This window comes from Mesoplodon mirus (assembly GCF_964341445.2).
Source record: "Mesoplodon mirus genome assembly, chromosome: 12".
Lineage (NCBI taxonomy): Eukaryota > Metazoa > Chordata > Mammalia > Artiodactyla > Ziphiidae > Mesoplodon > Mesoplodon mirus.
The window spans coordinates 56,490,885-56,505,732 of NC_138988.1; the positions used below are offsets into that span (position 1 = coordinate 56,490,885).

General features: G+C 39.4%; 1 protein-coding gene across 1 annotated transcript in view; it reads left to right on the top strand.

The window, feature by feature from the left end:
• AZI2 (5-azacytidine induced 2) overlaps nucleotides 1–14,848 on the top strand; it is a 34,012-nt gene that overhangs the window by 546 nt on the left and 18,618 nt on the right. The gene's annotated exons all lie outside the window — the stretch shown is intronic.

The following is a 14,848-nucleotide window of genomic DNA, read 5'->3' on the forward strand; positions in this document are numbered from 1 at the left end:
ACAGAAACTGTAATACAGATGAAAACAAACTGCTCCAGGATATATTGGAGATATGCTGAGATGATCAAAGACAACCTACTAGGATTGAAATTGATCCTTGTCTCTTAAACATAGAAGACTCTTGCTTTTTTACTTTTAGAGCTTTAAATTTGATTGAACAAGATCTCAAGACATGGTTTACATTACAGTTATCTAAACTTACCGTGTCTAATTTACCAACCTGTTGTGATCACTCCTTACATCGTCTGTCAGTTAGGAATGGTACATCCTTCACAGGGTTGTTAAATTTTAATGCTATGTTTTTCTAAGATGGAAAGTTGTACACAAATGTAAGGTGTTTTTTTTTTTAATGTACTTGTCTTTTGGCACTGATTTTTATTCTTACATTTTTTGCCAGCCTTGGTGAGTTTACCAGGAAGTTGTTGTTTTTTTTTTTAGATGTTGGGGGTAGGAGTTTATTAATTAATTAGTTTATTTTTGCTATGTTGTGTCTTAGTTTCTGTGCGAGGGCTTTCTCTAGTTGTGGCAAGCCGGGGCCACTCTTCATCGCCGTGTGCGGGCCTCTCACTATCATGGCCTCTCTTGTTGTGGAGCACAGGCTCCAGACGCGCAGGCTCAGTAGTTGTGGCTCACGGGCCTAGTTGCTCCGCGGCATGTGGGATCCTCCCAGACCAGGGCTCGAACCCGTGTTCCCTGCATTAGCAGGCAGATTCTCAACCACTGCGCCACCAGGGAAGCCCCAAATGTAAGGTTTTAATGTTAAAGAGACATTGTAGTGAAATGGGAAATGCACTGGATTAAGTCAGAACATTAACTCAGAATCTGAGTGCTGAATTTACCACTCACTTGACGCTGGCTAAGAAACCAAAACTCTTCTTCATTTTCCCTATCTCTAAAATGGGAATAATCTTTCTCTCCAAGGCACCAAAGCATAGTTTCCAAGAGTTTGCAGCTATAGAGTCAGCTAGCCATTTTTTCATTACTGGCTCCCACTGTTTTAATTGCTCCATCTGTGATATAAGGAAATTCTTGCTCACCTCGTAGGTCTTATGTAGATTTAATGAATTGTTATGGAGAACAAATGAGCTGGTTCCCCTAAAAGTCAAAGCACACTACCTGACATGCCAACACAAAGCATTGTCATGATTATTAAATAAGATGATGTGATGAAGTACTTCATAATCCTTGAAGTAATGAAACCAGTGTAATTTAATTTTTTTCTTTCTTTTGGTACCTATATTTTGGATTAAAATACAGTTGTCATATCACTATTAGAGAATAATTAACACTAATACTAGTAACATTTAGTGTGTGAAGATGCTCAGTTGCATTGAGATGTATTATTTATGAAAGGAATGAAAAGAAGTAGACTGCTTTTCATACCTGTGCTAACCCAGAAAGAGTCTTATGATTCCGTGGCCATACAAACTGATTTCTGGACTAAGGCAGTTAGTGAGATAGCTCGATGAGGGTTATAAAAATGAAAATGGGGTTTTTCATACTGTATATCTGGTGCTGAGTACATTTTGGGGCACTCACTGAATTATAGGGCATTAGAGTGCTGAGGTACATAGTATCTTGAAAAAAGGCACTTGACGATCCCTTCTTTATAAACCAGTTAGCTCATTCCTGCCCTTAATTATTTCATTAAAAAAAGGGAAAGAGAAGTAGGTGTTGATTTCCCTCTGTAAGACTTAATCCTTATTCCATAGAAGTGGGTACAGGGATAGTCTGGCTTTTGAGGGGTAGAAAGATGATGAAAATTCTAGATAAGATTCAATTCAGGAGGCAATGTAAAGTCGAGGAAAGAGCCTATTAAATAGGCCTGATTCAGACCCTAGCTCTGTCACATACTGCCAGTGTGAGTATAGACAAATTTGCCTCACTTCCTTGAGCCTCTGTTTGCTCATCTGTGGTGACAGTACCTTTCTAGTCAAGTTTGGTGTTGACATAATATGTGTACTATATCTTTTACTCAGTTCCTGGTAAAAGTGAATTCCCTTCTATCTGTTGAGGTTGCCATACTGTATTCACATTGTTTGCCTTCACAATATAGGAAGGGCAGCATCTCAGTGATGTAGTTCAACCCTGGCGTTTTATTAGTGGGAACACTTAGATCTGGAGAGGTAAACTAATCAATAATAAAGGTGGCAGATCTTAGACTAGAGTCTGGGTTTCGGAATCTCAAGCCATTGTTCTTTCTACCACTGAGTTCTGCCTTGTCCAGATTCTTCTTGGGAAAATAAGAATCAATTTTGTGTTGCCTCTCAGAATGTGGTGTCAAAAGCATAAATTTGGAAGATGGCTTATCTGGGTTCACATTCTCACCTTTGCTGCTGATTCTTTATGTAGGTGTAGGTAAGGTCTTTTAATTTTTCTAAGATTTGTTTATAAATTAGGAAAATAATACCTACCTGAGAAGTAGGAAAATGCATGCTGTCCAGAAGAAATTTTTCTCTACCTTAATATTATCGGAGCCAACCTGAGGATTATAATCCAGGAGACAGTCTTTAAGAATGCTCTAAGGACTGTTCCGCCCCTTAGAGGTCAAAGCATAGTTATATATAAGTTTTTGAGACAAAGGATTATATGTCAAGTGACATATTTTGACAGTTTACACAATCCAGATCTAAATGTACAAAGTGAGTAATGAGTCATGGGTCATTGTGGCCTCTTACGAGATTAAGAAGGAGGTTATCTCCTAAGGAGGTCTGGTTAATGCAGATGCATAACACACACCAAAGGGAAGGGAGGAGGCCCAAAAGGGTAGAGAAAAATTTTATGTTTAAATTTTTCTTGTCTTCTATAAAATATGAATTTTATCTCATCAGTTCCCCCTTTTGATCTTTAATCTTTTGATAGCATTAGGTGATCAAATATTTGGTTGCCTTATGCCAGGGTGGTTGCTTACGTGCCCTGGGTCCATCATGTCCTTTGGTGTTGGGTCTTAATAGCTTGTTTTAGGGAGTGGTACTAGTGAGATGTCTGTCAAGGACTAATGGTCAATTCCAGTTGTCCAATAGGACTTATGCCAGTTCTACCTTGCAGGTGCATTGTACATGTTCATTAATTTATAGAGAGCTATATAGGATTGACAATAGGAGTAACAGTGTCAGTAGTAAACGTTTAAGCCAAGATCCTCCTAAATCAAAACATTTTCCTATTTTTTTTTCTAAACTGGGAAGAGGAGTATTCAGAGTGGAAATTTGACTCTTCATGTGTGTTATGAGTTAACAAATATCTCGGCCAAATGGTCACACTATTGGAAAAGTGATAGAAACCCAGCACACTAGCATTAAAGGCAAATTGGCAGTGGCTGTTTCCAAGGCTACCCATAGGTGACCTTTAGCCCAAGGGAAACCAGTTGCACATCTTTCTAACCATCCTGGAGAGAGCCAAGGCCATAAACTTGTTCCGTGAGTCCATTAGGTCCCATTAGGAGCTACCCAATATCTTTTCATCTAGTGAAAAGGAGTGTTTATGGGCACGTTCAGGACAGGTGTCATTAATTGGCCAGATAAGAGGGTCCCACTTAGTGATATTGAAGGTAGTGGGTAGCTTGCACAATACTAGAGTTTCTTCTAAAATAAAATAAGGGCCATCCAGTTAGAGCCTTGGAGAGGTGAAATCCTCCAAGGAAACCTAGGAGTACTGGACATAGGTCCACAAACCTATGGTTTGTTTGGATTGATTTTTTGAAACTCGCAAATGATTGAGCCCAGGGAAAAAATACATTGGATTTATAAGCAAAAGTGTGAGCAATTGTCAAAGTAATAGTGTGCAGGCCTGGGTCATCTTGCGTCAGCTGTCTACTTCAGATGTCATTGTCTTCTTGTTCTGGTCTGGTAGTGCTGGTCCTAGTTAGTCAAAGTCGGGTGTCAGAGATAGGAGTTACAGTTCATTCAGGAGAGGAAGCCTGATATGGCCCCGTCCAACATGGCTGTACAGGGTCTTTCATCTGATGTCTTTTCCAGTGTGCATAATCTCCTGGTTGCAGGTCACGGTGAATCTGATCTTCATCCAAAAATAGATTATTGTGGGCTTCCCTGGTGGCGCAGTGGTTGGGGGCCCGCCTGACGATGCAGGGGACGCGGGTTCGTGCCCTGGTCTGGGAAGATCCCACATGCTGCGGAGCGGGTGGGTCCGTGAGCCATGGCCGCTGAGCCTGCGCATCCGGAGCCTGTGCTCCGCAGCGGGAGAGGCCACAACAGTGAGAGGCCCGCATACAGCAAGTAAAAAAAAAAAAAAGAAAGAAAAGAAAAAATAGATTATTGTGATCAGCTTTAGAAACAAACTAGAGTGTTGTTTTAATAATTCAATTAAACTTTACAGTAATAAAGCATAACAACAAGGAGCCATCTAAGAAGCGAGTCTTAGGCGGTAAATATAAAAAAAAAGCCTCATTTAGCAAAACTAGAATTTAATATCCACTGAAGCATAATGTTTTTCTCTCTAAAATTACCCTTATTTCTACCAAATATAGCCATATTAATTTGTTTGCAAAATAAGTCTGTAATTGACCGCATAGACTCATAAATGGGCTGTGTTGGAACTTTTCATAAGGAATCTTAGATTAAACCTTTAAAAGACCTCTCAAGGCCAGATAAATTACACCAAAGACTTGCCACAGATTCTGCCTGCAATATCTGTAGATTTGGGTGAAGTTCTCTCTTTTTGAGATCCCCAAAATACCTTGAGATTCCTGTACCTATCAGGAGGTGGCCTTCCTTATTTACCTGATAAAGGTGCTGGGAACCTAAGAGTTTCCCATTTCTAGAGGGAACGGTTGGATAGAGAGAAAAGATAAATGTTTCAATTCTACTTACAAAGGTGTAATTTACCAAATTGCTATAAGTCATAATTAGATCCAGGGGAAGGGTTTCCTTGTATCTGGAAAGCACAGATTAAAAACCAGTGGTATTTTAGCCAAAAACCAAAGGGAGGTTTTGGGAGTGGTAAAAGGACTGGTGGACTTTAAATTGTTTGTGGAGCCACACCTCTGGTTCTGTAGAGACTGGATTTGTAATTTAAAAAAAAAAAAAAAAGACAGCTGTTTTTAATTACTCAAAGAATTGGATGGCCACAGCAATGATATCAAGACCTACCCATCCACCTATGTTGGAATGTTCTTTTCCTCACTGAGCTTAGAGGAGAACGCCAAAAAAAAAATTCCTATCAGGCTCTGAATATCAGCTCTGGTCAATTTAGTCAAACCAGTGGCCTCGCATCTTGGTAATCCATTTACAGAAACTTTTGAGGATCCTTCCTGGGTTTAAGAAATTCTTTAACTATGGCCCTCAGTTGGCCTCTGATCTGAACAGGCTCAGTTACAGCCTCGGGTGATTCCATTTCTAATGGTAACCACTTAATAGTGTCTTCAGAGTGGAAGGCAATTCCGACAGAGGATTACTAGAATGAGTGAGTACTTGAAGGAGGTTAGAGGAGAGCAGTAGTTATGTCAGTCTTTTTTTTTTTTTTGGCCATGCTGCACAAGCATGTGGGATCTTAGTTCCTGACCACGGATCATCAGTCTTAAAGGATTTTTTTGTTTATTTTAGGTACTTGTTATAACATTAATATTTCATTAGCCTTCTACAACAAGTCTTTCAATGAAGCTGTTTTGGCATTTTGAAGCCTTCTGGGGCTTCTGCATGCCAATTAAAATAGATAAAATAATTTAAGATGAGAGCTCTCTAAAACTTCAACAATTTACAAGTCTTCCTAATTCAAAGGAACTGAGGAGCTAGCCCTACAAATATTTTCTCATGCTAATCTAATTTTAGAAAAACTCTTAACACTCATTTCCAGTAGACCCTGTAGGCAGTGTTCCAGGAGACTGACTGACGGGGTAAGAACTTAGCTTCTGCTGGCTTTTTCTAACTGCATGCAAAAATCAGTTTTGGAAAGCCAAAAAAGAGCCCCATCTTGGCTGTTTCAGGGCAGGATATTCTTTAATTCTCAATTAAGTAAGCACTTGCAAGCATACATAAACCCAGCTGGCATCCCCGTAGGTGGCAGTATGTCTAGGAGCTGTTTGGCCTTTAAGGCACAGTTTCCCATTATGAATTTGGTAGTCTAATTCAGATATGAGATATGCTCTGAACAACTTTCTGAGGATAGAAAGGTGGATGGGATGTGTGCTGCTTCTCTCTCGCTCCCTGAAGAGTTACTCTTGGATTAGTTCTACTCTTCTATGTGTCTCGGTTTCTCCCTCCCCCAGTAAAGCCTCTGAGAGTGCTCATAGTGAAACTGAGCAAGACAGTGTGGGGCTTCTGGGCACGGAAGCCTTCCTGTACCCTGTTTCTTAACTCCAGCCTCCATGACTCTCCCTGAGTTCCAGAGGGCAGATTTGAACAGTTACTAATCCAGGAAGGGAGGGGATGCAGAGACAAGGGAGGAGCAGCCAAGAAACAATTGTGCAGCCTTGGGGAAGGGTCCTGGTGCCACCTCAAGGGATACACATAACAATGTCTTTAAGCTCTTTAAAATGTCAGCATTCTTCATACCAGAGAAAGACCACCTGAGACTACATTAAAGGAACCAGAGCAGCTCATTAAGCAGATTACCTGAGACCAGATTAGAGGAGGCACACCCTAATTCTATCAGCAACCTCACCCTTGAACCATTGCTATAAACTCCTCATCATATCCTCCCAGGTCAGGACACACAGTTTTTTGGGGCAGGAGCCTGCTTTGTCCCCCTTTGCCTGGCAAAGCAATAAAGCTATTCTCTTCTGCTTCACTCAGAACACTGTCTCCGAGATTCGATTTGGCACTGGTGCACAAGAGGCCGAGTTCTCAGCATCAAGAGCACAAGACAATCAGTCTTTCTAGTGTGCGCCTCTGGAAGAGCAGTATTTAATGGTTGTAGTGGGGTCCCCTGTAGGACTGCGACATCACGAGGGTTGATCCTCAGATACTTCCACTAGGTTCTCAGTCACTTGAGACTTCTTTGTGGCTGGAAGGAGCAGATGTCCCTTGTTCTTCAGACCTGAATTAATTCACTTTCTCATTTCACTAGCAGAAGTTTTGTTCAGACCATATATTGACTTGTTTTTTTAAATTTAACTCTAACAAAAACCCAGCCACCTATGTTTCCCTGGGCCTCCTGCCCAGCCCAGATCCCCTTAGGTCCCCTGCCTGGGAAATGCACCGGTTACCCTTAAGACTCCCAAGTCTTAAGTAAAAACAGCCTGAATAAAATTTTTAGGATCATCACTTAAACGTAATGAGATCTGAATATCAGAACTCATCAGAACATCTGAGCTGGTGGGGCTTAATGAGCCCATGCTGGTACTGAGCACTGGTTCACAGTAGATGCCAGGTGTCCTCTGGTGGTAAGACATGCATGTCAACAAAAAGATTAATCAATAGTCTATCTAAGAAAGAAATAGGAAATATTATTTGAGCCAACCTGGTGATTGTACTGGGAGACAGTCTTTTAGAATGCTCTGAGGGCTGCTCCACCCATTAGAGGTCAAAGCAGAGTTACATGTTTTTGAGACGAAGGGTTATACTCTAAATGATGTGTTACTGACAGTTTATACAATCCAGATCTGCCAGTACAAAGTGAGTAGTGGGTCATGGGGTCATCATGGCCCCTTAAAGATTAAGAAGGAAGTTATCTCCTAAGGAGGTCTGGTTAATGCGGATGCACAACACAACACTAAAGGGAAGGGAGGAGGTCCAAAGGGGCAGAGAAAACTTTTATGTTTAAATTTTTCTTGTCTTTCCATAAAATATGAAGTTTATCATATCACCTTCCAGGTTCCTTTGGCTGGTCTAAGAATTAAATTGACACGAGGGTAGGTTAACAGGAGAAAATGAAACAAAAGTTTACTAATACATATACATGGGAGAGACCCAGGAGAACTGAGTAACTTGCCAAAATGGTCAAAGCCCTCGCCTTAAATATTACCATTCTCAGCTAAAGACAAAAGGGGATGTTAAGGGTGGGGAAGAGTCAGTTATGGGAGGTTCCTAGAATAAGCACGGTAAACAAGGATAAGGTTGTTATAAGAGTTTCTAGACGTTTGGTCATCCTCCGCTTTCTGGAAGAGAGAGGGAAACAACCTCACAAATGGATATTTCCCTTATAAATGTGAATGTTTCTTACAAAACGGTAACTCCTACTTGGTCTTAACAGTTTTTCCTCACCTCTCTTGTTTCTTAGAACATAACCAAAGAGACATATTTTGGGGGGGTGGTGAATTCTCCCCTACTATGCAGAAGCAGTAGTACCTGTCACATGGTTAGTGAGCAATAAATAGGAAATATTAAGGTGATTAAATACAACAGGATAATCATTTTTTTCCTAGAAAAAAGACTAATCTGGTGTCAGAAAATAATTCTATGTTTTCTAGTCTCTCACACCCCAGTATGTATAGCATACCTCAACTGAGGGTCCTCTCAAAGTTGATTGTAGAAAAGACTGAAATTTATGGTCTCCTAAGATGAATTCTGATCAATAATGTTTGAATTTTTTTCTTCTTCTTTTTACATCTCTTCCCTAGCCTTCAGCAACTGCTATTCTCTTTTCTACCCACCTCATCTGTCAGATTGTGCCCATCTTTCTCCATTAATATTGTGATATTGTGATTTGTAAGAAAAACATATGTGGTCACTCAGCTGACCAAAATATATTTCTCATATACATTTGGTCTTCATCCATGGTTCCTTGGCCCACAGCTCCCCAAACGCTTGGAATTACCTGAGGGATAAGAGCCATGGGAGCATCTTTTGCCATAATATTTGGTCTCTTGTCCTCAGTTTCTGAAACCTTTTCAGAGACATCAAGGTGACATAAATGGATATCTTGTTACTTATAACAGGAGACTTTCCACCTTGACTGGATTTATGTTAATGAGGTGAACTTTTGGAAGGCACCACAGGATGAGGGCTGGTTGCCAGGGGAACTCACCAGGTGATTAGAGAATTAGAACTTTCAGTCCCATTGACCTGGGGGATGGAGGGTGGGAGGGTGAGATATGTTGAATCAGTTGCCAGTGATTTAATCAATCATGCCTATGTAATGAGGCCTCCATAAAAACCCAAAGAGGGGAGGGTTTAGAGAGCTTCCAGGTTGGTGAACCAGAACATTTCCACATGCCACCATGCTGGCCCCAAACTCCAGGAGGCCAGAAGCTCCTTTGTTAGCACCTGGCCCTGTGTATCTCTACACGTGGCTGTTGATTCATACCCTTTAATATCCTTCATAATAAACAGTAATCAAGTGAGTAAATGGGTTTCTTTGGTTCTCTAAGCTGCTCTAGCAAGTTAATCAAATTCAAGAACGTGTGGGCACCTCTGATTTACAGCCAGTTGATCAGAAGTACAGGTAACAACCTGGACTTGGTGATTGGCATCCTGAATTGGAGGGCATCATTGGAACCTCCAGTTTGCAGCTGGTCCCTCAGAAGTACAGGTAGCAACTTGGGCTTGCCGTTGGCTTCTTTAGTAGAGGGAAGTCTTGTGGGACTGAGCCCTTTATGTGTGGAATCCCATGCCATCTTTAGGTAGACTGTGTCAGAATTGAGTTGAATTGTAGGGCACCCAGCTGGTGTCCAGAGCATCGCTTGCTGATGGTGTGGAAATGCCTCCTCCCCCACACTGGAATTGGGTGATCACAACAACTTTTAATCGTTCTTGGGAATTTCATTGTTCTCAGCAATTGTCAACATCTTTCACCTCAGTCCTTTCTAATTCTCTCTTTTTTTTTTTTTTCGTTTTTTTGCGGTACGCGGGCCTCTCACTGTTGTGGCCTCGCCCGTTGCGGAGCACAGGCTCCGGACGCGCAGGCCCAGCGGCCATGGCTCACGGGCCCACCCGCTCCGCAGCATGTGGGATCTTCCCGGACCGGGGCACATCCCCTGCATTGGCAGGCGGACTCTCAACCACTGCGCCACCAGGGAAGCCCTCTAATTCTCTTTTAATTTGTACTTCTCTTACGTAAACCTGAAAAGAAACAAAATCTAATTGCCAAATATATAAAATGTTTTCATGATTATATATAAATTTATTTGTCTATAGATAAATATATCTCACTCTCCTTTATTATTGTGGTAAGATGAAATGATGAATATGAAGTAACTTTCTGTAATAAGAACAAAATCTCCATGCAAAAGTTAGGTGATGACACTGTTGTACAGCAATTATACTCCAATAAAGATGTTCAAAAAAAAAAAAGAAAAGTTAGGTGATGTTTACCAACTGATAACATAGAACTAACCGTGCCCACAAATGTTTAAGAGTACTAGTTATCATCGGGATTCTGTAAATCACGTAGTCTCCACTTAGCTCTGTTTCCACTACAGTAGCGGTCCTTAAATTGGAATGGGACTTAAAGTCACATGGACTGATTACTGACAGTTCAGTTTGATGATTTTCACCCCAACATTCTGATTTGCATAGATCTGCACTGGAGCCTAGCAATCAGTAGTTTTGAAGAGAAGGCTAAATGATTCTAAGGCAGTTGTCCATTCCTCACTTTGCAAACACTGCTCTAGGTCAGCTCCAGTTTCTTAGAATATTCTTGTAAAAGACCATTTTTTGTGTTGCATGTTCCTGTAGGATACATTTATCATTGACTTTCATGGTAGAGAGAGGCCCACTTAATCTTGGGATAATATTTTTGACATTTGTTAAGTTTTAAAAATTAATATTATCAATTCCTGCTAGGCTATTTAAAATACTGTCTAATCTTTTGATCATTCTAATCTTTGATAATAATATTCTGCTCATGGTACTCACTTTTTAAAGATTAAAGTAAACACAGGTTTGTTATTTTAAGATAGTTTAAGTTATGGTAAATAAGGTTAGATACAGTATAAATTTTCGCAAATGTTAAAGCTAGCTTCGTCTAGTTTAAGTATAATAATAGCCAATTAGGCTTTTACCATTTATGCAGAAAATCAAATTTTCCGGGCCAGATACTTTGGATACCCATGAAGAGGCATTTCATCACAAAGTATATAAAACTGAATCTTACTTTACTGTGAGGTAGGCTACTGCAGCTCCCTTTACTTCTCTGTAGAAATAAGGTTGAGGAAGGATGCTTGCATTAGCAATAAAGCCAAAGGTTACACATAACCTATTTTTTTACTTTGCTAGCAGTTTTCCTTTCAGTATAGCAATAAATACAGTGGGATATCTGCCTTCTATTATTTGTACCTTTCTGAGATCTCATTTTCCTGGCCCTGCAGCTTTTAATCTCCAGAAGTGGGGTGTGTATGGAGTAATATGATAAGCATTAATATTTCTGATACTTATGTGATTTTATATTTATTTTTGCAAGGATATAAATTAAATTTTTCATTCTCATTTCATAACAAATTTAAATGACAACTATTAAAATTTGATGCATATCTGTGATGCAAGTGGATTTTCTCTTTGGTGTGCTTGGCTATTTCTCATATACTTTTTAAGACAGATAAGCAATTTTTTAGGACAGTTTATTCCAAGTCATGTTTATAGTGTATAGAATAATGACATAAAACTTGAAAAAAGCTATTTTAGGCAAATAATGTTTTCTTGTATTTAGAGAGAGACCATATGCAACTTTGGGTGATTTATAAATAAAATAGGCAACAAATATAAGTATATAAAATAAGCAATCTGACTACACATTTTATCCTAAAAATGACCAGTTATCATACTTTATAAAATGTGACATTGTTAAATCATTACACTCCCTTCCATATAAGGTACTTAAAAACCTTCCAAAAGGTTCCTACTTTTGTAGTTCTTGATGAATTTAGTGTGTAAAAGATTCATTGGGTGGGCTTCCCTGGTGGCGCAGTGGTTGAGAGTCTGCCTGCCGATGCAGGGGACACGGGTTCGTGCCCCGGTCCAGGAAGATCCCACATGCCGCGGAGAGGCTGGGCCCGTGAGCCATGGCCACTGAGCCTGCGTGCCTGGGGCCTGTGCTCCGCAACGGGAGAGGCCACAACGGTGAGAGGCCCGCGTACCGCACACACAAAAAAAAAGATTCAGTGGGGAGGGAAAAGTACTAATAGTTCAGGCTCTGAAATCCAAGTTTTTGTGCTGATCTTGGTTAAACTTCATAACCTTTATGGGTCCCAGTTTTTCCATCTGTGAAATGGGTGTAATAAGATTTTCCTACCTCATAGGGTAATCATGAGAGTTAATGGGGATAACATTTGTAAAACACTTAGCATAATACTAAGTAGTTCATTTGATTACGAATATATTTTATAGTTGTTGTATAAGTATTTCTCACATTCTTGAATCATGTCCAGGTTTTTCTTAAATTCCACAGAATAGGGACCAAATCCTATAGTCTCTTTATCGTAAAGGACAACCTCCATTGGTCTCCATTCTGTTTTTCCAATCTCATCTCTTGTCATTCCCCTCCTCATTCTTTTTCCGCACTCTTTCAGGCCCTTGAACTTGTTACCCCTGCTGGAAGTTAGCAAACTGTTAGTGTTTAAGTACAGAAAGTACAATAAAAATAACCACACTCTTCACCTAAGAATGCAGGGTTAAGAGTCATTTGATCTTTCCCGGTACCTTCTTTAAAAATTCCTCCTCCTCCCCACCCCTCAATCCTCATAGCATTCTGTATTATCTCAAATATATTACTTCCCTTTATGGCATAACAATTATTTTACTGCACAGCCGTCTCCCACATTGGGTTTTCCTTGCTGAGTAAATGATTGTTTCATGATAAAAATGAATGAGTAGGAAGTCACACTGCTGACCTAGTTAGAACTTTGTGTAAAGCAAAAGCATACAGGCTTGGATCCTCAAAGTGCACAAACTGTGGGACACCACCTGTTTCAACTCTGTAGAGCAGTTTGTTTTTCAGCTGTCTTTAGGGAAAAAAAGAATGATTCCAGTTGAGTAAATCCTGTCCATTTGGTTGGATATTAAGACATTTTAAGTCAGATGTCTAAGATAGGCACACTTTTACTTCTCCTTAAGCTAGACTGCATCCACTAGCCATGTGCTCTTATTCTGCTTGTTCCTCTTTTAAGATATAATGTGTGTGTGAAAGAGTCTTAGATAGAGACACATATGCCTACTTGAGGTTTGCAGTATGGGAATAACCCATACTTTCCTTTTGGAAAGGAAATATGAGGATTTCAGCTACTAGCAATGTGATTCGAATTATGTTTACTGTTATTTTGGAACAGAGTTGAATCCAGAGAAGAAAAAGTAAACCCTTCAGAGGAAGAAAACTTTACTCTTTATCCATCATTAGGAGAAAGTGCAGTTTTGTACTGGAAGCAGCAGGAGTTAATTATGGTTATGAGGATCTGCCATTTTGGGGGGATATTGTAGGATATTGGGGTATTTTTCGACTTTCTTGATAAACTGGCAAAGAATCTAACTTAAGGAGTTGGCCTACATGGTTAGAAATTGTTAAATTGGTGTTGGTGAAGAATGACTGAATCATAGGTTTCAACTACTCAGATTTGTAGTAAACACATTTATTTTTGCCTAACTTTCCTATAATCCTAGATATAAACAAATCAGTGGACATGCCAAACTCTGACTTTAGTTGAGAGCAATTGGAAGCTTTCAGTTATAAAATCAGAAAAGCAAATAGACAATGATGGAAGACCAGACCCTGAAAACAACAAACAAAACCTTCCCTTAGTATTCATGTTGTCTGAAATAAAGCAAAACAAACATTACAGGCATGTGTGTGTGTGTGTGTGTGTGTGTGCATATTATATATACATAAACTGAATCACTGTGCTGTATACCTGAAGCTAACAGAACATTGTAAATCAACTATACTTAAGTAAAAAACAAAAAAATTTTTAACAATGGAGAAAAGACAGTCTCTTCAATAACTGTTGCTGGGAAAACTGGACAGTTAATATAAAAGAATGAAATTAGAACATTCTCTAACAAGATATACAAAAATAAACTCAAAATGGATTAAAGACTTAAATGTAAAACCTGAAACTATAAAGAAGAGAACAGTCGGAACACTCTTTGACATAATTCATAGCAGTATTTTTTTTTTGGATCTATCTCCTAAAGCAAAGGAAACAAAAGCAGAAATTCACAAATGGGACCTAAATAAATTTAAAAGCTTTTTCACAGCAAAGGAAATAATCCACAAAATGAAAAGACAACCTACTGAATGGGAGAAAATATTTCCAAGTGTTATGACCGATAAGGGGTTAATATCCAAAATATGTAAACACCTCATACAACTCAACATCAAAAAAACAAACAACCTGATTAAAAAATGGACAGAAGACCTGAATAGACATTTTTCCAAATACAGATGGCCAACAGCCACAGGAAAACATGCTCAACATCATTAATCGTCAGAGAAATGCAAATTCAGACTACAATGAGATATCATCTCACATCTGTCAGAATGGCTATCATCAAGAAGCCATTGGTGCAACTACTGTGGAAAGAGTATGAAGGTTTCTCAAAAAACTAAAAATAGAGTTACCATATAACCCAGCAAGTTCACTCCTGGGTATATATCCAAAAAAGTAAAAACACTAATTCAGAAAGATACATGCACCCCAGTGTTCATAGTACTATTTACAATAGTCAAGATGTGGAAGCAAGCAACCTAAGTGTCCATCGACAGATGAATGGAGAAAAAAAGATGTGGTATATATGTACAATGGAATGAGTACTACTCAGCCATAAAAAAGAATGAAATTTTGCCATTTGCAACAACATGGATGGATTTGGAGGGTATTATGCTTAGTGAAACAAGTCAGACAGAGAAAGACAAATACTGTATGGTATCACTTATATGTGAAATCTAAAAAATAAACTAGTGAATATAACAGAGAAACAGGTATAGAGAACAAAGTAGTGGTTACCAGTGAGGAGAGGGAATGGGGGAG